Here is a 24,743-nt window from a genome sequence, read left to right as displayed (position 1 = left end):
TACTTCTAGTTTGATTTCCATTTGTGCATGATACCAATATGCTTCTGCTAGATTAAGCAGATAAGTCATCTTAGATTTATTCTCCTTGTGTTTCAAAACTTTCACTATGTTTGGGTCTTGTGAGGTCAGCAGATATGTATGCAGTCCTATGATTGCACATCTATACATGTAATCAGTTTTGAGGAGGCCCATACCTCCTTCAGAATGAGGAATATATAATCCTGGTATGCATTGATTTTTTATATAACATTAGATACATTTTAAGCACTCTTTTATCCATGAATGTGGGATACTATCAAATGCATTTTTTTGTAGTCAATCCATGCCATACTAAGATTCTTCCCCTTTTTACAGTTATCCACTATGACTTTATTTAACAACAAATAATCCTTTGTTCCACATGACTTTATTTTATTGCCCTTTTGTTCTACCGCCATAACTGAGTTTTCTTCTAAATGACTATAAACTCTGTTAGCATCAATTCCTGTGTATATTTTATACATCGTTGGAAGGCAAGTTATTGGTCTATAATTTTTAGGGTAGCTTGTAGGTTCACTCTTATGTAGGAGCATTGTTTTTCCTGTTGTTAGCCAGGTTGGTGTCTGTTCAGGGTGTGCATATAAATAGTTCTTAGTCATGGCTAAATCTTTGTGCAAAGATGTTAATACTTTTAATCAAAAGTTAGGTACTGCATCTGGGACTGGGGTTTTCCAATTAGAGGCTTTTATTAACTTTTTTTCAGTCTCTTTGGCTGATACTTCATCCCATTTCATATCCTGCTCCTTTAAACTTATTATTCTTTCTTTTACTTCTTCTATCCATTTAGCATCTTTATTATGTTCCACAGGGTCTTCATAGATACTTCTCCAAAATGTATATATTTTTTCTTTTTTTGGCGATCTTTCAATTCCCTTTACCTTGTTTCCCAACTCTCTATAAAACATTTTTGGGTCATCAATAAATTGCTTATTTTGTAGTTTTCCTTTATATTTATCTGCATATCTTATAAGTTTTTCCACCTGTGCTGAGATTTTTAGTTTATTTGTGATAGTGCATGACAGATCCTGGTCTGTTCTAATACTGCACATTGCTTTTATCATGTCTTTCTTAGTATTTTTGCTGATCTGTTCCCTCTTCTATATTCTTCTAACAGTGACACTTTTTGTAATTGCTTTATAGTTTTCTCTATTCGATATTTCCATGATGGTATTCAATTTCTCCCCTTCCTTTCCCTCACTACCCTGTGTTCTTGTAGTAGAACTTTATCAGTTATTAATTTAGCTGCACAGTAAGATATCCTGTTTACTTCTGTTATATCACATGGATATCTATGGACAGTCCTAATTACTGTGTTCATTTGTTTTATCAACTTCTGACTTTTTGGGTTTTATTGACTTTCTGCAGTCTGTTTCTTTCACTGATCTTAATATGTCTATCCATGTCTATTAAATCAAGCAACACCTCTCTTAGCTCATCTTCTTCTAACCTGAGGGCACCTTTTTTGTTTTCCATTTGTGGACATTCTATAGAACGTTCTATAGCATCTTCTTGTGGCACATTCTCTTTAGTTTCATCCTGTGCCATCCGTTGCTCTGTCATATGGGAACTCACTGGCCTATCACTCCTCAACATTGACTGCATCAGAGTTCCACAGTTTCCTTTCCTTCCCTTGCTATCTAGCTTCAAGTGAATGTTCCTATTAGTTTCCTGTGGAAGGCTCCAAAATATCTTCCTATGGCACCTGACCAATAGCTTCCTGTTCCACAGGTTTCCCCTTAATTAGGATATCCATTGCTATAGCCTGTTGTGGTGCTTTCTGAATTAGATTTTCTACACTGAATCCTTCACTTTGAAGGTACTCTATAACCTCAGTTTCTATTTCTTTAACTTCTCCATTAGCAATCTCCTTTTCTGCTTTTCCTCTTTGTCTTCTTATTTTTGTACTGTAAAATTTTCCATGTCCAGATTCCTTTGCCTGTATTTCTCTTCAAATATCTTTGGTACTGCCCTTTTTGTATTGGTTAGTTTTGCTTTCTCCTTTGCATAAATATTACACCATATTAAATCTCTTTTTTTTCCCATATCCATATTTTTTCTTCAGATGTCTCCTGATCTTCCTGATTCTCTTTACTTTGTGGACTCACTCCATCTTACTGTGATGTAACCTGTTTAGACCTTCTACACCAAATCCTTCACTTCGCAGGCACTCCATAACTTCAATTTTTTTTTTAAATTCTACTTTACTAGTCTTCTTTTCTACCTGTTCTCTTTGTGATATTGTTTTTTTATTGCAAAATTTTCTATATCCGGATGCCTTTGCCTGTATTTCTCTTTGAATATCTCTGGGACTGCCTTCTTTATACGGATTAATTTGGCTTTCTCCTTTGCATAAATGTTGCACCATATCAAATCTCTCTTTCTTTCCCATGTCCATATTTCTTTTTTATACTTTTCAAAAATCTCTGGGTTTTGTTGTTTATATTTTCGCACTTCCTCAGATGCTTCTTTTTTCCAAACAGACCGAAGTTTTTTAATCTATATACTGTTTTTCACAAATCTGTTGTATTAGTGAATACAAATTTTTATTTGAAGCTTTTGACAGTTTTTGTTGTGGAAACATTTTTCTTATCTCTACCTTTTCTCTTAATTGCTTTGTATATCTTGTATCTGGAAATTCTGGGCTTTTTGCATAATAGTAACAGTACATAATTTCTTTCTTATCCTCAATAGTCCACTTTATCGTCTTTATGGCTCTTCTTTGGCCTATCAGTTTTTGTGATTTTTGTGGATTACTACTTCCTTCTACAACAGGTGGGCCATCCTCCCCCTGGGCCTGGCCCCATTGTAGGAATGCTTCCTTATTTTGAGGATTCTACACTTTTCCAGTCCTGGCACTAGTGTGTCTACCAGGATTGGAAATGTTCTTATCCTAGGTCTTGTGCACCCAGCCATCTTTTTTAATTTTTAACCTACTTCTGTCCATGATATATGCTATATAAATACAGTTTATATATCAGTGTTGTCTTGGAGAGATTTGGTGAAAAACAGGGTCCACCTCATGATGGTACTCACCAAGACTTAAGGATTAATTCAATTTCAGCAGTAATGCTCTCATTTACTTGCTGACTTATCATCTGTCCATTTGAATCCCTGATATACTACATTTTGGTCTCTTGCGTGATACTGACTTGTTGCAAAATTTAGCCTCATATGGTAGATAGCTTTTTTCTGTCGCTTTGGTGGTCTTAGCCCCTACATAAAGAATGCAAAGTGCAAGCAGGAAAATATATTCACTGTTGTAGTATACAAACTGCCCATTTTTGTATAGTCAGTCTTTCTGTTCTTTGTAATTAAATCAAATCCTGACCCAAAATAAGGCTTGATAATGGAATCAAATAATTATCTTATATATGTAATGCATAAATTGTAAGGCAAATAATTAGTACTTCATCAATGTTTAATGCTGAAAAGTGTTTCTCTTTCTATCAAGATCACCTTCTGAAGCTTGTTGGTGGGAAAGACCAATGTTCTGGAAGAGTTGAAATCCTGTACTACGGAACCTGGGGTACAGTGTGTGATGATGACTGGGATTTGGTTGATGCTGATGTGGTCTGCAGGCAGCTGGGCTGTGGAAAAGCCATTGCTGCTCCTGGAAATGCCTACTTTGGTCCTGGTTCAGGCTATATCCTCATGGATGATGTAGCTTGCAGAGGAAAGGAATCCTATGTGTGGGAATGCCCAAACAGTGGCTGGTTTTGGAGTAATTGTGGACATAAAAAAGATGCTGGTGTTATATGTTCAGGTAATTGATTCTGACCTTAATATCCATCTATATGTTGCAATTGTTTTGTATAATGGTGTGGTATTAGAGTTCTTTAATTCAAACATTTTTGTGTGCTGTAATTAAAGCATCCATTACTGTGGCAATGTCATTCAGGTTCACCTGTCTCTTAAAAGAAAATTTATATTTACATTTCTTCACACCTATCAACTAAACTACTAAAAAGTAAATAAGCAACTAGTTATAGGGAGAAACAGTCTAATGCAATGATGTCTAAATACGTATTTGATATTTCTTTGTTAACTTATAAGACCCATCCATATAATAAAGAACACCTTGGGATTTGAAATCCATCTGAACTCACTCCTTACCCATTATATATCTAGTAACAAACTTTCTTCTTTTCTGCATGCTGAAATGTGAGTTAAATATATAAATGGGACAACACAAAGGTTAATAACTACCTTTATTTGTGAGCATTGTTAATTGTATTTTCAAATGTCAAAGATGTTTATACCATTTTTATATTCTTTCTGTAAAAAAACTCTAGTAAAATGTATATTAAGAAGAGTAAGACACCGTCAACCTACAAGTACTCATATTGAACATACAGCTAAATGTAACAAACTTCTTGACTTTGCCTGTGATACTTGGCAAACTGGTCTAAGCCACTGCATTAGGTAAAGGCTACATATCATATGGCTGAACTTTCCAAAGTGCAATAGCTAACGTGGTAATGTTTGTAAATTTCACAGTCTGGTAATAGGTCTAGATTTTGCAAACTAAGGATTGTGTCAATTATTTTGCTCACACATTTGATTCATTGATTAAAGAACTACATCTTAAGCGCTATTGAAATAATTAACAGTCACCAAGCTCTTGCCCTTCAGCTAAACAATCTAGTCACAATACTATAGCCAGTAATTGTCCACTAGTTGAATTAGAAGAAAAATAACATGATATTTAAATTTGCTTTGACCCAGGGAAAAATGCTAGTAGATGGGCTGTACCATGTATTTGTGGTCGATGATTCGGTACAAACACCTTAACTGTCCACAAGGAATCTGCAACCACTATACTAATACTATCTGATAAGAAATCTTAAGTCTGTTATCAGCTCCATATCATATAGGGATCACTCTATAGTATGGCTGTAACTAAGGCTCTTATTCAGGGGATTGCAACATATGGCAGCCATCATGGACTGCGACATTATGTCCAGGAAGGGAAACATCCAAAGATATACTGCCACCAAATTCTTTGTACCAAAAATAACAAAATGCAGAATGTCACTGCTGAGATAAAGATATTCATATAGATGTTTTATATATGGAGTGGTTATGGTAGAGTAAGGCCTTCTGCGTGTGGAACAGTGTGAGTTTCTAGCCTTCTGTAGCTGTTGCTTTTTCCATCACAGATTCAATTTGAATGCCTACTTTCCTCTGTCACTTTGTTGACTGGTCTGTTATCTGCAATACTGCATCATGTTATCTAGAATGTCATACATGCTAGCTGAATTTAATATCATCATCAATCCAGAGGACTGGAATGGATTAATTATAGATGGTGTTGGCATCTTTTGTTTCTTCTCATATGAATTTCATTCTAGTCATCCATTCAGATACGGATTAACTGACAAAACATGCTTGCTCAAATGACAAGTCAGACAGTGGTCAGGCAGCAATATGTTAGGAAGCCAATGTGAGCTATATTGACTTACTGTGGGCTAAAAGGTATGTTTTTCTTTCTGCTGTAGCTTACTGGGTTAGGGTTTACAGTATCTTAACAGCTTATTTGTACATATAGATCTCTAATCAACTGTAAATGAAAGTGACTTTAATTATTTGTCCTGATGTTACATGATTAATGATAGTGCCGTACCTCAAGGAGAATTGACGTTCTTTGCATCAATAATATGATTAAAGTAGAGGCCATTGTCTTTCTTATAAATACAGATACAGGTTTTTCTTTTCTTTCTTTTTTATTTGCAAGTATCACCAAGCATCAGGTATAGTTTAATTTCTCTGTCTACTGACACCCAAAAGTCACAGAAGCTACACATAGAATGCGGTGATCAGATTTTTAGTAGCTAGGCGATGGTCTTTGGATACAGCTTCGACATTTCATCTGGCAGCTGGTGGATTTTCAGATAGCATCCAATAGTTCTCCTAACCAGAATTGTATTTACTGATAGAGGTCCAGATAGTTTGGAAGCTTTCTTCATGTGGTTGGTTAAAGACTGCCCATCACTGAAATGAACAATTACCAGATGAACAGAGTTTACCTGCTGTCATGGACCCCACATGCTGAAGCAGGCCCCAAGGCTAGATTTTTTTGAGGGCCCCCATAATTATATTTATATAAAAAAAAAAAACAACAAAATTATTGAAAAGTGTACTTTCTAGCTTTCATTACAACAAATTTTTCAATTATGTTTGAGTTATCGACTTTTTTAGCAAAATCTTCTTTACATACAATTGCCAAATGATTAAGCCGCTCTTGGCTAGTGGAGTTTCTTTGCCACATTTTTAACTTTTGAACTGAACGATCTCTCAGCCGACGAGACAGTTATTGGAACAGTACAAAATTATTTCAATGCAATGCAAATATTGCCAAATATTTCTTGCAAATCGTTTCATATATTAAATTAAGAAGTTTAATTGGTGACCTTTCTGAACCAAAAACGGTCTTGTGGAATGTTTTAAGGTGAAGTACTTAATTTATTAAATCATCCAAAAAATCTCTTTCGTAAGCTTTTACAAGTATTGCTACTTTTGTGGTTAGCCGATCTTTGTCCAAATCCTGAAAATTTAAAATTGGAGAGAATAATTCTCAATTATTATTCGCTGCTTCAAATCTTGTTTTTATATCATTGATAATAAAATCCAACACTTGGTACATGACAGAATTTTGGAAGTCTTCTTCACAGTTTTCAGAATTTGTGCACTTTTTGGGAAATTCGTGTTGGATTTCTATTGCTGCAGCAACTGCTTTAGCTCCATGAACAATGTTTTCCCACGAATCGCGCATCTGAATTTCTTCCGCTACGTCTTTTACCAAGGCGGTCACTATATCAAGAGATAATCCTTTGCTTTGTATGGCAATATTCTTATTATTAATACTGGCTAGTATTTTATGCCAGAATATTGTCAACAACAGACCTTTATAAAAACTGAAATATTTCTTCAAACCTTTAAGCGTATTTAGTGCTGAAGGAGTTAATCCTGTAGCCATCTCACTAAGAATGTCATCTATCGCACCAAGTACACTGAGGTAATGTTTGATGACTGGACGCACAGCTAGAATTCTTTCACTCCATCTTGTTTCAGACACACTTTGAAGAGATAATAGTATGTGTTTTCTAAGCACCTCCCAGCGTGCAAGACTATGAGCAAGAAAAGTGTACAATCTCTCTATATTTCTGAAAAATGTTATAACATCTGGATTGATTTTTGCAGCATTCACTCCTATCCGATTTAATGAATGTGCACCACAAGGGGAGAACACTGCAAATTTCTTTTCTAGGATGCGGGTTTGAACGCTGATTACTTTACCATGCATATTGGCCCCATTATCATACCCTTGTAAATGGCAATCTTGAAGAGGTATATTGTGTTTTTCAAGAGTAACAAGTATTTCTTCAGTTATCCAGTTTCCCAGGAAAATTTATGAATTTGATGAAATGTTCATTTACTTCAAATTCATTTAAATCTTTGTTTTGAAATACATATCTGAAAATCAGGACATTTTGTGCGAGATATCTGGTGTTGCATCAACAATTATGCCATAAAAAATTGAGTCTCTTCTTTGATCCAGAATGGTGTTAAGAACTTGGTCTGCACAAAGGCCTATAAACTCATTTTGAGACTACCACGACAAATAATGGACAGATCCTTTCATATTTCTTCCTTCTTCTCTCTGATTTTGTTGAACTTTAGCAAGGTGTTGTCATGTTACTTCATCATATTTTGCAATTAGTTCCAAAAGCCCTAAAACATTTCCATTGTGGACATTTCCAAATGTTGTGTTCTCTCCTTGAAATGCTAAACTTCTAGATGCCAAAAAAGTGTTATGTCTAAAATTCATTGCAGAATAGCTTTCCACTTGGTTGTCTTAGACTGAATTTGGAGTTGGAGGGTTTTATCGATTCCATGTCCTTTTAATGAATCCAAAAGACGTTTCCAAACTACATATTGTTTCCTATGTTCAGCACTATTTTCATGAGATGGCAAAATGTCATATAACTTTTTCCAAGGTTTATTTTTAGGTGAAAATCCTTCTTGAGATAAACAGCTTAAATTTTTGTTAAGTGGATCGCAGAAAAGTCGACATGGTAGGCAGTAAAGAATTTCTTTTGATGCACTCCATGTTAGCCATTCTCGTGGAAAATGTTCACTTGTCCTATTATCTTTCATTTTTTTCTATAAAAGAAACTCTTGCATTTCTCTACCATTAACAACATCCTTTGGCAATTTCTTACATATCTTTTGGACTTCTTGAAAGGTGGTGAGTTTTACTATTTCTTGTTGCAGGTTATTTGAAATTATTTAAGGCCACGTACCAGGATCATCGTATTTTACATCAGGATTTTCTAAATGATGTGTACCTGAAGTATTGACTGTATCATGTTCTTTCACAGTTAGTTCTTCTTGAAGTTTCTCATTTCCGTGTTCTACGACAGTTGCAACAGTGGCAGTCGCTTACTCTTCGACTGATTTTTGAATTTCTGAATTATCACAATCGCTATCTTTATAGGTTCATAGGTTCATACTGGGCTATTTGCCCTGAGGCAATTATAAGCCTAGCCCGATTCTGTATGGCTTACGCCACCCCTTGATTTGAGTATACTGTGCCCTTTTTAAGGTTTAGTTTACTGTGCATCTGTCTAATAGTGACACAGGAGTAATCCCTGGGACAAACCTACGATCCCCCATCCACCTATCGAGATTCTTCTTGAAGAGATTAAGTGAGGTGCTCTGCCTCACATGAACTGGAATTCTATTCCAGAGCGAAGGGAGCCTCTGGGTTATGAACCTGTCCCTCCAACAAGTTCTATTTATTTCTGTGCTGAGGTTCAAGTCCCTCGAGCGTGTGGCTCTAAGGGATTTAGATTTACTGAGGTGGAGCATGTCCATTAATTCTGGATTTGACATAGCTTTGTATGTCAGGCATAGATCGCCTCAAAGTAGGCGGTATGCAACTGAGTAGAGCTGGAGTTTTTTAACCAAGCAGCATATGGCATCTGTTTGAGACCCTTGATCCTCTTGGTGAGATACTTTTTGGGTCTTTCTAATTGCTGCAGGTGTCGGGTAAGGTACATCCCAAAAGGGGCATTGTATTCTATGATGGGCCTGATGAGGGATGAATAAAGGGGCATGATTACCTCTCTTGATCTAGATGTGAAACCCTTCGTGATGAGGTGGGCTATGTAGAAGGTCTTTCTAACCACTTTGGCAATGTGGTTTTCAAAGGAGAGATTGCTATCAATTTGGGTCCCCAGGTCCCTAATAACTTTCTCTGTACTTAATGGGTTTCCACCTATGTGGTAATTTGTGGGCACATTGCTTTTGCCAAAGGGTATGACTATACATTTTTTGGCATTTAGCTTTAAACCATGGTGCTGGCACCAGTTATCTGTCTCTGTGAGACCTTTTTGAAGGATGTTTGTGTCAGCTGGAGAGTTGATTATGGTGCCCAGTTTGCAGTCGTCTGTGAACTACGTGAGCCATAGTCCTCCCACGTTTGTCTGTACCTCGGAAAAGTATATACCGAACAAGAGTGGTCCCAGGACAGAACCCTGTGGGATGCCACTTGTGACCGGTTTCGAGTCTGACATAGCTCCAGCAACTCTCACTCTGTGGGTTCTGTCTTTGAGCCAGTTTGCGAAACATCTTGTGACACAGGGGATTATATTTAAGCTGGATAGCTTATCTATGATGCCCGAGTAGGGTATTGTGTCAAATGCCTTTGCAAGGTCCAGATAGGCCGTGTAGACTACCTTCCCTTCATCTATGGCTTTGGTGACTGTTTTGAAGATGTCAACCAGGTTCAAAAGGCAGGATCTGCCCTTGACAAAGCCAAACTGGGTAGGATCTAGTGTCTGTAGGTCCCCAATGTCTTTGTTTATGAGCTCCATGATGATCCTCTCCATAGCCTTGCAGACTAAGCTAGTCAGGCTTATGGGGCGATAGTTTCCAGGGTCCGTAGAGGCTCCACATTTGTGGAATGGGACCACTGTTGCTGTACGCCATTCTGTGGGCACATATCCTGTATTGAGGCTGAGATTGTATAGCTGTTTTATTTGCGGGATTAGTTCCTCTTGGAGTTCATGTAGGACGCAACCTGGGACGCCATCTGGTCCCATGAAAGCAGTGTTTTTTGCTTTGGAGAGGGCAGCCTTCACCTGAGCATCAGAGATGTTTGGGAGGCAGCCCTCTGCTGGGATAGATACTTGCTCTTTTGGGGGGGAGGGGGGGGGGGGAGTTTGCACTGAACCTGTCTGCTATGATATTGGCGATGTCTGTGGGTTCAGTGTATTTTTTGTCGTTTAGAATCAACTCAGAACAAGTCTGGGAGTTGCATCCCAGGTTTCTAACATAACTGAAAAAAGGCTTATGATTGTCTTTGGTGTCCTGTGCAATTTTTCTCTCAAAGCTGGCCTTGGAGGATTTTATGAGGGATCGTAATTTTTTGCTAGTACTGATCAGAGATGCCTTCCCTATTAGGGATTTTGCTCTATCATGTAGTAGCTTCCTCTTTCTGTTGTACAGTTTATTTATGGCAGGGGTCCACCAGACTGGACGCCTGCCTTTGGATGATTGGGTCTTGGTTTTGTTTGGGATAGCATGATCCATGCATTCGTGGAGATGTCCGTAGAATGAGTTTATATAGGATTCTGCAGTTTGGGCCATAGTTTCCACTGGCCCTGGGGCCTTGAAGGATTCCACTTGGGTTTTGAGAAGTGAGAAGTTCGCTTTTGAGAAGTTTTTCACTGTGGTTTTCTGGGCTGGGGTTGGGGTCGGGATGTGGACATCCAGTGAAATTAATTTATGGTCTGATCTTACCAATGAGGGATATACTTCTGGTGTGGAGCATAGAGTCCCCATGTTGGTAATGATCCGGTCTAGTATGTTGTCCCCTCTTGTGGGAGTGGTGACTAGTTGTTCCATAGCATTTGAGTTTATAATTTCCAGGAACCTTTGGGCTAAGGTGCTGGAGCTTGAGTAGTGCTCCCAGTCAATGTTTGGGTAGTTGAAGTTGCCCAATATAATGGTGTTCGGAGAGATCTTCATGTTCTCCAATGTTTTCAGGAAAGCCGAGTGGGATTCCTGACTTTGAGAGGGTGGTCTGTAGTATGCTATAAACTGAAAAGCAGTCTTGCCCACTGTTAATTGCACATGGATGGTCTCCGATACTTCGTGCAATGCCACTAACCTGGAGATGTGGATATCCTTGATAAATATGGATACTCCCCCTCCTTTTCTGGTTCAGTCCGGGTTTTGGGGCAGAAAAGCATGATATGAGGTATAGCCTGGTAGTGCTGGGGTGCTCTCTGGAGCCTTGAACCAGGTTTCTGTCACTGCACAGATATCGATGTTCTCCATACTGAGGAGAACTTCGAGTGCGTGCATCTTGAGGTTAAGACTTCTGGTGTTTAGCAGCATTACCCTTAGTTTCTTGTTCCTTGTGCTGTCTATGGGGGTGGGTTTGACTTTTGAGCCTTGCCTAAAAAAGGCCCTATGGGGGTGGCAAGAGCCTTTGCCAACATCCAAAAGCCCAGTGGTGACAGGTGCAAGCTGTCCCTAGCAAAGCAACGTGGCTTGTCGAGCATGTCATCCCAGGCTGACAGACACTGGATCCCCTTTCAATGACACCAAAATTTTAACCAATTGTTAAAATCGATCATTTTGTCCTTGTACTGTGGCATCATTCTAGGTGAGGGTAAGATGCTGCTCAAGGTCAGGGTCATACCAGCCTGGGCTACATGATCAGAGAGCTCCTCTATGTCTCTTTTCATGTAGCCCAGGGAGGTACGTCTCAGGTCATTCACACCAGCATGTACAATGACTGAGTCATATTTGTATTTGCTTTGGAGTGACCTGAGTGCTTGCATTATGTGGCGGATCCTAGCACCCGACAGGCAGCTCACCATGACCTTCTCTTTATTCAGCCTGGTGAGCGGGACATCAGTGTGTCTGACAATAGAGTCACCTATTACAAGAGTATCAGGTGTGTTATTCAGCCTTAAGGGCTGTGGCTGCTTGGCACGCTGACTTTGGGGGCTATGTGTTGTGCGTGTTTTGTTTTGAGGTAGCGTTTGCTTGGATGTTTGCTTTGGAAGTCTCTGTTGCTTAGGTAGATTTTTATTTAGAGCCTCCGAGTATGTTTTTGTGTATTTATGTGTTTGGTTCGCTGATGTGGTTGGACTATGTGATACTGGAATTGTGTTGTGTGAGGTTACCTTCTCCTCCTGACTGGTTACACCAGTTTTGAGATGAGAGAGCTCAGCCTCCAGTTTGGCTAAATAGTTGCATCTCTCAGATATATTTGAACCTGTTTGGAGGAGGAGAGGGCTGTCCGTGTACATGAGACAGTTGTAACATTGCCTCAAAATTCCCAGATTCACCAGCTGGACTGGAGAGGAAACCATTGACTGACCTTTGGACATGCTAGAGTAATATAGGGAAACTGAATTTAAGATGGACCAATAGAGGACAGGGTAATCGTAGAGAGTATAAGAGTAAGTAGTGCTTATGGATTAATAGTGCTAACTTGTAGGATTACTTAATTGGACCAGTGAAGGGCCTTAGAATGAGAAAATGGTGTTTAAATTGAGAGATAGAGCAGTTCTAAGGGAAAAAGTGAAGAGCAGACTTTCTGGAGCCAGGAATAGTTTAAACCCAATTAGGCGGCGCTGCCCGCTGTTTATGATTACTACTATGCGCTAAATTCTTTTCGTCACCATATTTAAGAATTTTGTTATCGCTTGACGACCACGTAATGCTTTTGCTTCTTTTTCATATTTAAGTTTCCTTTTCTGAGTGCCAGACTTGTGTTTATAATTTGAAGCAGACATGACTTTACTTTTACTTGTCAGTTTCTATAAAAAAAAAATAAAAGCCAAAAATATCCATATAACTTTTTCAAAATGAACATATTCATAAAGAACAGGACAGGTGCAAAGCAAAAATATTTACTTACGAATATGAACATACCTCTCAACCTGAAAACATCAAAAATCTGGACAAATGCCCACGAAAAATAGGTACAAATCTGTATGCTAATTAACATAAAATTTGCATACCTAATTATGTAACACCACCCATCCCAATAGAATTGTGGGAAACCAACTTTCAAATGCAAACTGAAGAACAGACAACCAAAACATGGCCCCAGAGACCCCCTGCAGCCATTCCAATGTCCCATTACTTGGCTATTTCACTCCATTTGCCATAAACACTGGAATGTGCATACTGTTTTACTTCTAAAATGATTATTTGGATTTTATTTAAAATGTATTTTACATTTTATAGTATAAACACTAATAGACATCTGCTAAACAAAGCAATACAGTCTCAGAATGAAAACAGACTTAGCATTAAAACTTCTCTGCCCTTGAAACTCACATTCATTGAAACCCAGACACTAATGCTTAAATAAAATAGCTGCTGCCATAACCAGTCTGCTTACTGAGGGTAACATTTGAATTAGAAAGCTGTGGAGCTGCTGCCAATAATGAACCACACACACAGTGTGAGTTGCATGCTTAAATAATATAGCTGCTCACATACCTCTCAACTGTACAGATTTTTGCAGAATGTCCAGATTTCCACCTAATATTTTTGGTCCATTTTTCATAAAATTGTGGTTTTATAGCAAATCACTGGCAAATCACTGAAGATTTAAGTCAGAAAATAATGTCAGACATTTGTGTTTCAGACTTCATATCCTTCAGAAAATTAATATTAAAGCACATACTGTTGCTCTATCTACTTTCTAAGTTTGTAAGTACAATATTCAAAAATTGTCCCTATCTTTGGGCCTTTGCCCCCCTCCCCATTATTTATGGCTTTGTCCAGATTTTTTACTTTAAAAGGTTGAGAGGTATGCTGCTATCATAACCACTTTGCTTACCAAGTGTAACATTTGAATTAGAAAGCTGCAGCTTCACACAGACACACACACACATACACACACACACACACACACACACACACACACACACACACACACACACACACACACACACACACACACACACACACACACACACACACACACACACACACACACACACACACACACACAATAAAATAGCTGCTGCCATAACCTGACCAGTGCGCATCCACAGACAGCCATATCTTGCACAAGAATCTGCACATCCAAAAACCAGAAATTCAAAGCATGGCATGGCTATTTATTTTTTCACACTAACAGTTACAAAAGAAGAATTCATGGGTTCTGCAACACATGCCTTCAAAATAAGCAATTCATTATCCCGACATAAGCTAGTAATAGTCATTACACAAAGTAGCTGTTATTCATATACTTTTAAAAGTCGGGTACTCAGGTTAAAAAAAAAATATTTGTTTTGTCACAAAAATAACTGGTAAACTTAAAAAAAAAGAATAACATGAAAATGTAGCTCAGTTAAATCAAATTTCCAGCACAAAGATAACATATTTTATCATATATGTATATATATATCCTACTGGCCATTAGAATAAAACAATACAGAGGCAGACAAAGAATAAAAAAGTCATATTGCTTCATCAACATAAATACAAACAAGTGCCTAATTTCAGTGGAGGTAAAATTCACTGATTTATTCCTACTATGAAATAAACAATACTTTCTAGTACTGACTACACTGAGGTGTGCACATATTTTCTTACCTGTTAAATCCAATAATGTGCTTTGCAGCGCTATCAGCTGCTCAGTGCTCAGGCTTCTGACTCATCTGTCCCGTCCCTCTCTCTTTAGACCCCCCTCTCATTCTCTACTCTGCTGCAGGCTTGCAAAGTAAACTCAGCCCAGAGCAGCCCTGAGACAAATTCTGATAGGCTGGCAGGCTGCTCATGAAGCCAACATCACTGTGCATGCCTCTGCATGATGAAGTCAGTTTGAAAAAAAAAAGCTGGGAAAAAAATTTAAAACAAAGCCGGGAAATTCAGAAATTAAGGGGTGCCACTTGGGAATTGTGGCACCCTATTATTTGGACCTCAATCTCGCTTGAATTATTTTTTCTTTGTAGTCTGTTTTGTGTGCCATGTTATGTTATGTGTTGTGAAATGAGGAAACTGTTAGAAACATAATCATTATACTATGAGATCACAGATCATTTGAATGCATTTTTTAAGCTTTTAGAGATACTTGGAGAGTATTCAAAGTCTTACATCTGGACTGTATCATTCCCTATACTTATTGTCATTGTATTAGTATGTTTCTCAGAATTAATGTTTTAGGAAGACTGAGGTATACAGCATTATTTTATCATATCTGATTTAAAGGAACTGTGGCATTAGGTCCTGTACTCTGATACCAGTACTGAGGCATCTGTAGATGTGCTGTGGGAACCGACTTCACAAAACATCTAACAATATCAGAGAATATAAAACAGGTGACTGTATTTGAGAAAAGCCATACAGAGACACTATGATCTATTATTCAGTGAAGCATAACATATTTCAGAACATACAAGCAATGTATGAAACAGTATAAATGCATTAAGTAATGCAAAAACCTGGGGAAACCAGTTAGTATAAAGAGAAAAAGGCTGCACTGTGATAACTGCTATAGTAAGATATTTGGTAACCTCTGGTAACAATCAGCAGACCACATTAATGCTGGTTTAATGAGTTTACCATTTTAATTTATCAGTTAATAAACACTGTAACCCAATGATATGTTTCTGTCTGCAGAACAGCACACTGTTATTAATAAAACTGAAGCCATTAATGTGTATTGAGTTTTGCAAAATTTGCCCAGCACTCCTCACATAGAGGAATAAAGATCTACCTGTGACTCTGGGAAACTGAGTTTGATCAATGACTTGAGCACCTGCTGGAGATGGCTAGGTGGAATTAGCCTTGTCTCTTCTGGAGGGAGAGAGATGGGAGTATGCAGGAGACACAACAGTTCATAAGCCCTGGTGGTGATATCAGTGCTGTAACAAGAACAGCTGTTATAGAGGTAGGCTTGCACCACCCGCTCTGCCGCATTGATAATAATAATAATTGAACTGTGAATTTTGAAAAGGGCCCATCTCCACAATTGAAAGAATATGGATATGGGCCCTTTTTGAAATTCATGATTCAATTGTTGTATGAATTAAAGTATAAATTTTCAGTGGTCGAGAAATTTCAAAAAGAGGTTTTAAATATTTTTATCTTTTGACCAATCACACTGGGCCCCCCTTATCCCGGGCCCCCAGGCTAGGGCCCTGGCAGCCCCCCCTCCCTTGTGGGGAGCATGCTTGCTCCTTCCTTCCTGACTGTGATTTGCTCGGAATGGAAGCAATCGGTTTGTGGTGGACATTTGACCTTGCTGAAAACATTAACAAATTCAGCTGTTTTATTTCAAGAGACTGTGCTGTGAACCAGACTGATCAGAAGCTGGATTATATGTCAAACAATTCCCAGCCACTAATCTGAGAGCTTGCCAAATAAACAAAACTTTTAAAGGTCTGTCAAAGAGAATACTGAGAAGACCACCAAAAAAAAACAAAAACAGAATAAAAAGATGAAAAGGCATATTGGAAAAGATGTTTACTAATCCATTAAACAAGCCGTATAACTCACCTCACCCTAAACCCCCCCACCTCCCACCCCCAATACCCTTTTCACAAGTACTGAAGGCTGCTAGATGATAGCAGTAAGTGTTCTGTATTCTCAGATCATGTTGAATAAGCAGTTGAAATACTTCATGTGTAATGCAACAGTTTTAATTCTCATTTTGTCTGCAAGTCTAAAAGTAAGAAAATACTGAATAGCAGATACTACAAAAATATGTGTGTCCAGTCTATATTTGGTGGTGTTGGAAAGAAGGTCAACATTTTTAGTGATCACCATTAATGGCTTTTGGACTTAAACATATACTGCATATCTTACTTTAACCCCTTAATGGACTTAAACATATACTGCCAATCAAAGCTTAAGAAAGACATTGCTGACAGTAATAAACCACTGAATATAAACAAATAATGAAATATTATGTAAACATTGTAGAACAACTATTCATTTACTTTAATAGAAGCTTCAAAAGAGGGAATAGAAGGGTCTGAAAGTACATCGGTCTTATGGTGGGACACACTACAAAGCATTTTAAATTGTTGTGCAGCAGTCTTTCATATTTTATACCACTGATACATTTTAAAACTATGCACAGATAAGGAACAATAATAAGCAATGTAAGCATATCTTACTTTAACCCCTTAATGAACACACAAAACTGGAGAATGTATAGGTTAAATAAGTTAAGATGTGAAATAATTGTTCTACTACTATATATTAACAATGCTTTAAAGGGTACAGTGTCATCTTTATTTTACTATTAATGGCATGACATTTGATTGTAATAGAACAGACTGTTTTTTTTTTTTCCGTCAGAGTATTGGATGGATGTGTTTGCTTGGAAGGTTAGACTTTTCAAGCAAGGAGTGTTAGACTCCATGGGGTGCAAAAGGGATTTTAAAAGCAAATGTTTAATGATAATTTTATTTTTTTTAGCTTTTTTTGAGTATGCACAACAGTAACTATTTTATGTCTTATCAAACCTTCAAATGTTAATATTCACACAGTGATTACCAAGCAGGCCTTTACTAACAGAATGTCATTATCTATGAGAAGTATATGTATACCTTTGATCAGTAGGACAAATGGCATTTATTAACTGTATTTTCATAAATTTCAATTGATTAAATAACGGATGCAAGAGGGGTAGCTTAAACAGATATTTGAAGTTGTTTAGTTCTCGAGTTATTTTTTTACAGGAAACACATTTATTAACAGAAGACATAGGCAGGCTAAATACTAAAACTACACTAAAGTATCCAGTTCATAATATAATAAAAAAAAGGGAGAAATTCACTGCCTACAGTTATAGAAACATATCAAGACGATAAATGAATGCTTTGTACTGTAACTATAAAGTATAGTAAAAGGATATTAAAGTTTCTTAATTTGTATTGGATTCCTGGAATAGAAAATAAAAACAGTTGACCAACATGTAGAACAAGTAATTCAAAACTCAAAAGGCAATATCATTCTAGCAGGAGACTTTAATTGTATATTGTCACCAAGTGATACTAACACAATAGGTAAAATGGGAATACTGGCATCTGCAAAGGCATTGTTAAAATTTACTTAATTGTTTCTTCTTAAAGACATAAATGAATTTCCAGAACCACATTCATTATTTTCCCCATTATTCCCATAGATGCGGAATGCAATCTAGAACTGACAGAGTTTATGTCTCTAATGACCTGATTGATACACTAGGCAAAGTCAAAACAGTAACCTGTCCACTTTCAGATCACAATGCAATTACCTTTGAGCTTTTTAAAATCTATAGAATTGTTAAAAATCAGAAGATTACCAGTATATATAACTTGTTTAAAAGAATTTAAGGACTTTTTGTATTAAAGAAATCTTTTTCTTTATAGAAGTTAATAATGTAGAAGATACTTCAAAAATGTGATGCCCTTAAAGCATATCTTTTTGGCAGAGTCACTAATTGCTTGTCAAATAAAAATGGGGCAAAGAATTACATGAAATACAAGGAAAACTTGATAAGTTAAAATGAGAAAATTAGACAAATAAAAATAAGAATACAGAAGAGATTAATAAGCTAAACAATAAATACTTGGAAATCTTAAACCGTAAAACTAAAATCAACCTTGAAACATTTATGATGGTTAACTTCTCTATTAACCCAACATCTATGTGCAATTTAGCCACAAAAACAAAATTACTCAGTAAGTCCAATCACATAAAAGAAGTCTATTCACACAGGAAGAAAAGTAACAGGAATAGAAGATATTCTAAAGGAATTCTGAGATTATTATAATAAAATGAATCAAAATAATATATTAATAGATCCAGAAGAAACAATTCAAATATTTATTAAAAAATATAAAAACTAAACTATCTGATGACCAAATGAAATTAACTGACAAACCAATCTCTATGTGTAAACTTCAAACTCAAATTTCTAAACTGAAACCTAATAAAGCACCAGGTAATGATGGGATTATATGTGAACTTTATAGGCTGTTACCCAAAGAAGCCCTAGACATACTACACAAGGTTTTTTCTATAGTCAAGGACCTAGCTAAAGTTCCTCCTTCCTGGAAATATACCTTTATCGCTCGATTTTTAAAAACTGACAAAAATCCTACTGGAGGCTCTTCATACAGGCCAGTTTTACTTTTAAATGCAGATTATTAATTGTTCATGGCAATTCATGCTAATAGACTAAAATATATTCTACCATCCATGATCGATGAAGATCAAACTGTTTTTTTAATCTTAAACAGAAATACTTATGATAATATTAAAAGAATAATCACAATAACTGACAATGCAAATAAAACAAAAGAGAATTTAGCATTAAGGAGTTTTGATTTCTCTCATATTCCAATAAACCAAGAATTGCTTTAAACCATCATATGAGAGATTGGGCAGCAGGAGGGATAGTGCTACCAGATCTATAATTATATTCATTATCATCAATTGTAAAAACAATATATCTTTGAATTAATAACACTTATACAGCTAGCTGGAAACAGTTATAGGAAATATTTTCATAAACTGTAAACATAATAGATATTATAATAATTACCTCATACTAAATAACAATCTACTTTGGTTATTAAAGGATTACCTTATAGGAAAAAATCGCCAAACAAGTGATTTCTATTTCATTTCTACTATATTAAAGACTTGTAAGGTTTCTGTATATAACATTTTTAAAAGTGTTTAATATAGTAGAAATGAAATGAGTCACTTGTGTTGTCTGCAGGATTGTTATTTTGGGTATTATCTTCCTTATATTTGCTATGGCATATACCCAAAATAACATCTCCATGTCACAGTTAGAAACAATGATCACATTTAAAAGGAAAAAAATGGCTATATTAGTTTCAATTAATGAAAGATGAAAAGTTACAGTCTACTGATTATATTAAGAACAAATATGATTTAGATAAAGACATGTAGCTAGATGTACAATTCTGCAGACAACACATAGAAAGGGAAATTAAGTTAACCAACCAAGGATAAGAGGTCATATCCTAAAATTAATTGAATATCTTATATTCTTAATGCAGCAAAACACAGTGGTACAGGGTCTCCTGTCTAAACTTTATAGAGCTATGAGGAGAGAAACAAAACATTGCAATGACAATTATTGGAACTAGTTTGCCCAAATTAATAACAGACTTCCGAGTGAAGAAGATTAAAAAATCAGTTTTAATATCTTCTAAACATACAACTTCATCTCTTAGATGGACTCTCTTTACTTGGAAATTTTTGCATAGATTTTTCTTCATACCACCTAAAACTGAATTAATGTTCAAGCAGAAACAAGTTTGTTGGAGATGTAAACAAAAACTTAAAGTGGATTGGCAGTACATTTTTTTATTGTACTCTTACCAACTTATTGGAGTGACAATCTCTTTTTATAAGGTTTTTGGACATAACTTTGCTTTATCTAAATCACTAATCTTTTTAACACTCCTATTCCTATATGTGTTAAAAAAATGAAATATTGCATTTTCTGGCTATACTATCTATAGTGAGAAAGGTTTTAACTCAGAATTGGAAGAACAAATCTACACCCACCTTCAAAGAATTTATAAATATGGCAACTGAAGTCTGTCACCTGGAAATCATTACAATTAAGTCAAGATTACCTCTTGCTACAATGAATGGGCAAAATTTAGAGATCTGCTTGACAAGCAAAACTAACTGCATTTTAGATTTAAAGTAATGTATAAAAACTTAAATGACTTGATGGTTAATGGACTCTCCTGTAAATAGTCATGTTCTCTTTTGTGTGTGAGGTTTAGGTGAACTTTTTTTTAACTGATTATGTTGACAAATCTCTAATTGTAAATGTTGTAATTATTTTACAAATTGAAAATGCAATAAAAATGTAAAACAAAGAAATACTTTGCTTTTAAAGATAATAAATATTGTGAGTGTTCTAACCTATATCATTTTAAAGCCATAAAATATTTGAGAAGTTAAAATATAGTTATCCAAAACTTGTTCTAAATACCAAACAGCTGTATTTGCATGGATAGGATAAACAGTTTAAGAACTGACATTTTATTTAAACCAATGGCTTTTGGAGATAAACTTTGATGTTCAAGACGTATGTATCTTATATTTGAGTTTTATACTTATATATGTGTACATTTTTGTTTACATGGCTGCTAACATTTTTTATTAATAGATTTACGTGTTAGACTTAGCTTTCACCTTAATTTGTCAGTATTAAGAAAAGTAAAGCAGAGTCTGCTTGAATTATTTTGTAAATCTTTTTTTGCAATTTTTTGCAAGCACAGCAATATGAGACTTCAGGTTTTGGAAGTACATTAAGCAGATAGTGGATAGTAAACAGTTTGTGAAGTCTGTAATTCTGAAGTACTACTACTATTGTGTGACTTTTGACTCAACAAACAGATATTTATTTTCTTTTTGGGTTTGTTTTATTTAAAACCTTGTTTATTTTGTCAGATTTGATAAGTGTTTATGATTGTAGTCATTATTGATGATCACTAGATAAAGAAAAAAGAAAGGTAACCTAACTTATGATCAACTCAGTGCTTAAATGCCATATAATAAGACATAAGAGACCAAATATCCTAGTCAGTGAACATTCAATATAACATGAAGAGGAACATCAAGGTAGTGGTAAGAACAGTGAGGCAATGGAAACAGTGAAATAGTGTATACACACCTTGCCTCATCACCAATTGGAATACATAATAAAACTAACTAATTAAATAAATATATGCAGCACAAACCTTAGTAGCAAAGTGTTATCCCTTAGTCTCTTCCCTTAGTAGGAGAGTCCCAGCCTGTAGCAGCACAATGTCCTGCCCTGGCAATCATTATATCAAATGGCCATGGGTCCATGTGTTGTTAGAAATGAAAAAAAAATAGTAAATATGTTTGGGTGAATCTGAACCACTGACACTGGCTTTTGACTTCTGATACATCATTACACCAACAAGAAGCAGCAGCTGCAACAATATTCCTTAACGTACTGCAGTACACACTCTCTAGCATCACCTTAATGTCCTCTCTAACATTTTACTTTGATGTTCCTCTTGCTGTTATCTCAAACGTTCTCCGACTAGCAATTTTGGCTTCTTATGTCCGATTATATTTTATTCAGGCACATATGAGTTGATAAGAAGTTAGGAGGGCAAAAGGAAAAATAAGTTAAAGAAATTATGGAATATTGCAGTGAAGATCATAATATCATGTTCAAAAAAATGTACGTGAACAATTTTTTCTAAAGGAAAATGATTGCAAAATTTATAACAATAAAAGCAATGTGAGTACAAACAATGTTTAAGTACAGAAAGTGCCATGCTGCATGCTATAGATGGCTTAGTAAAGTTAACAAGCTATTGGGTAAGGCTGAGGTATTTGCAGCAAAGATAGTACCCTCAGTGATGTATCTTTTGATGTAAAAGCAGTCAACTTTAAAAGTATTTGGATTTCAAGCATCTAGAAGGTTACCAGTTTTATATTGCATGGCAAGCAGATGATAGTTTGAGACTGAAGATAGCTTGAGGGTGTGTTATTTAAACCGCCTCAAGTTCCTACCCCTGTATTCTGCCTTCTACAGGCTGTTGAGGGGAGATCTATGCCTGGCATACAGGGCATTGTCAGACCCCATTATGATTGACCTGCTGTATATCTGCAAAACAAACAGCACCAGAATTACTCGTTTTACAGACTTTAACTTTGCATGTGATATAAATAGGACCTGCTCCTTCTCTGGAACAAGCTCCCCATCAATGTGAAGCAGAGTTCCTCCCTAACCCAATTGAAGTGTAACTTGGACAATTGGATAGGGAACAGGAAATTCATTCCTGGTTTGGCACCTATATCTCTAACGGACACAGGCAGCCTGTAAATGGTTCCTCTCCCAGACCCCTGCTTGTAGATGTTTAATCTCCCAAGTTCCTGCTTACACTTATCAAGGATACCAGCATTTGTAAGAGATTTGGGATGCATGTCAGGGCTTAGCCTAGTAAACACCTATGAACCTATGAATAGAAAGTCAGCATGGAAAGGATGCCAGACTTCAGGCATTATGCTGTTGCCATATATGTGATGCAGAAGATGAAAGGGGTAGAGAAATAAAATTTGCAATGGTCATCCTAGGAAATTTGGGAGAACACTGGTACACTCCAATGGAGTGCAGGAATGGAACATGGTATCAAAAGTGATATTAGTAGTTGACTGGATGGTGACTGGCAGTTGCTTGGCTTTGAACAGGAATTGATTGGTAAGCTTTTAAATGTAAAGATATATAGGATTTTAAGGAATAAAATACAGGAGGGGAAGGGAAAAGAGATTTGACATTCAAGGGTATATCTAAATTGTTAGTCTAAGAAAGTATTTATGATCTTTAGATATTTATAGGTTAAATTTCAGTTGAAGACAGGAAACTTGTTTGCCACAATGCTATAGTCAGTAGAATGCAGAGATTAAAGACACTAAGTAAGTAAGGAAATAGGTCCTGTATAGGGAGTTGAGGGGAGAGCAAGCAATGTTGATTTCAACTTACAAATAGTCGAATAGGGCCCATATATAAAGTTTAGGATGCAGGTAAATTGATGAGGAAATGGCAACGTTAAGAAATGCAATGATTAAAGAGTGCATTTTGAGAAAATGATCTATATTGGAATGAGATTTGGGTGGAAGACAGTTAAGGTCAGTGGGACCTGCATAAAGTCTACAACTTAGACTGTTTCACTGGTACTTCAGGATACCATAACAGCTGGAGGATGAATAGTGGGAGGGCGGTGAGAGAAAGAGGTCTGTTGAAAGGGTGGAGAAGTAGAGGTTGGAAATATACATATGCTGTGTATGTCAGGAAATAAAGATGTTATTGAAGGTAATGGATTTCTTATGTTTAAATAAGTAAGGTAAGAAAGAAGTAAGGTAAGAAAGTGGAAGATTTGTAGATGTTGTATTTCTTCACTGCAGAGATAAGGAATTCCAACATGTAGTAAGTTGTGGTGTGTAAAATAATTGTGAAGACTGGGAAAAGAAGGCCGAGTTGGAAATGTGCAGAAGAGGTATCATAAGCTGGGAGAAGGTGAGTCGGATGAAAATGATGACTTCTGAAGCTTGTCGTCACACCTGCAACCTCAACACGAGGTCTGCACCCCACATATCTCTGCTTTATTTATCTACTAACTGCAATATCACTGTAGCTAGGAAAAAGAATACGCCAAGATAGTACAACCTCAGAATTAGTGTATATTCTCCCATACTCACACACACACAAAGTTCTACACTCCTGAGAATTATAGTTAGGAGCTTTGGGCAGGGACCTCTGAAAAAATAACATGGCTTTTATAAGGTTCATGGTATAGCCGGGTCCCTGTTATTTCACTGAAGGATAACATCATCAAATGGCATTTTCTAACAGCATTTTATTGAACATGCCATTCGTTAAACTTTTCTGACTAAGATCGCATTATGGTAGAGATTAGGAAATTTGCCTTTTTCCCACTTTAGTGCGATCTCAGAGTTGGCATATATAATTATCAGAGAGTGTGGGGGGCTAAATGAATGGCATTTCTGATTAAATGTCATTCAACAATGTTATCCTTCAATAATATAATATAGACCCGATATAGGCAGTACTTAAAACTCACTAACAAATAACATCATCAAGAAAATATATCAGGACAAACTAATGTTTTATT

General features: G+C 36.4%; 1 long non-coding RNA gene across 1 annotated transcript in view; it reads left to right on the top strand.

The window, feature by feature from the left end:
- Positions 1-3,540: 3,540 nt before the first annotated feature.
- The window catches only part of LOC122788968, a 59,797-nt gene continuing 38,594 nt past the window's right edge, over positions 3,541-24,743 (top strand). The window contains exon 1 of the long non-coding RNA XR_006362756.1: positions 3,541-3,802. This is a non-coding gene — a long non-coding RNA (uncharacterized LOC122788968). The remainder of the gene's footprint in view (positions 3,803-24,743) is intronic.

Source organism: Protopterus annectens, chromosome 14.part0 (assembly GCF_019279795.1).
Source record: "Protopterus annectens isolate FY-2018-M chromosome 14.part0, PAN1.0, whole genome shotgun sequence".
In the NCBI taxonomy this organism is placed as follows: domain Eukaryota; kingdom Metazoa; phylum Chordata; order Ceratodontiformes; family Protopteridae; genus Protopterus; species Protopterus annectens.
Note: the sequence above shows the minus strand (reverse complement) of the source record. Positions and strands in the feature narration are given on the sequence as shown.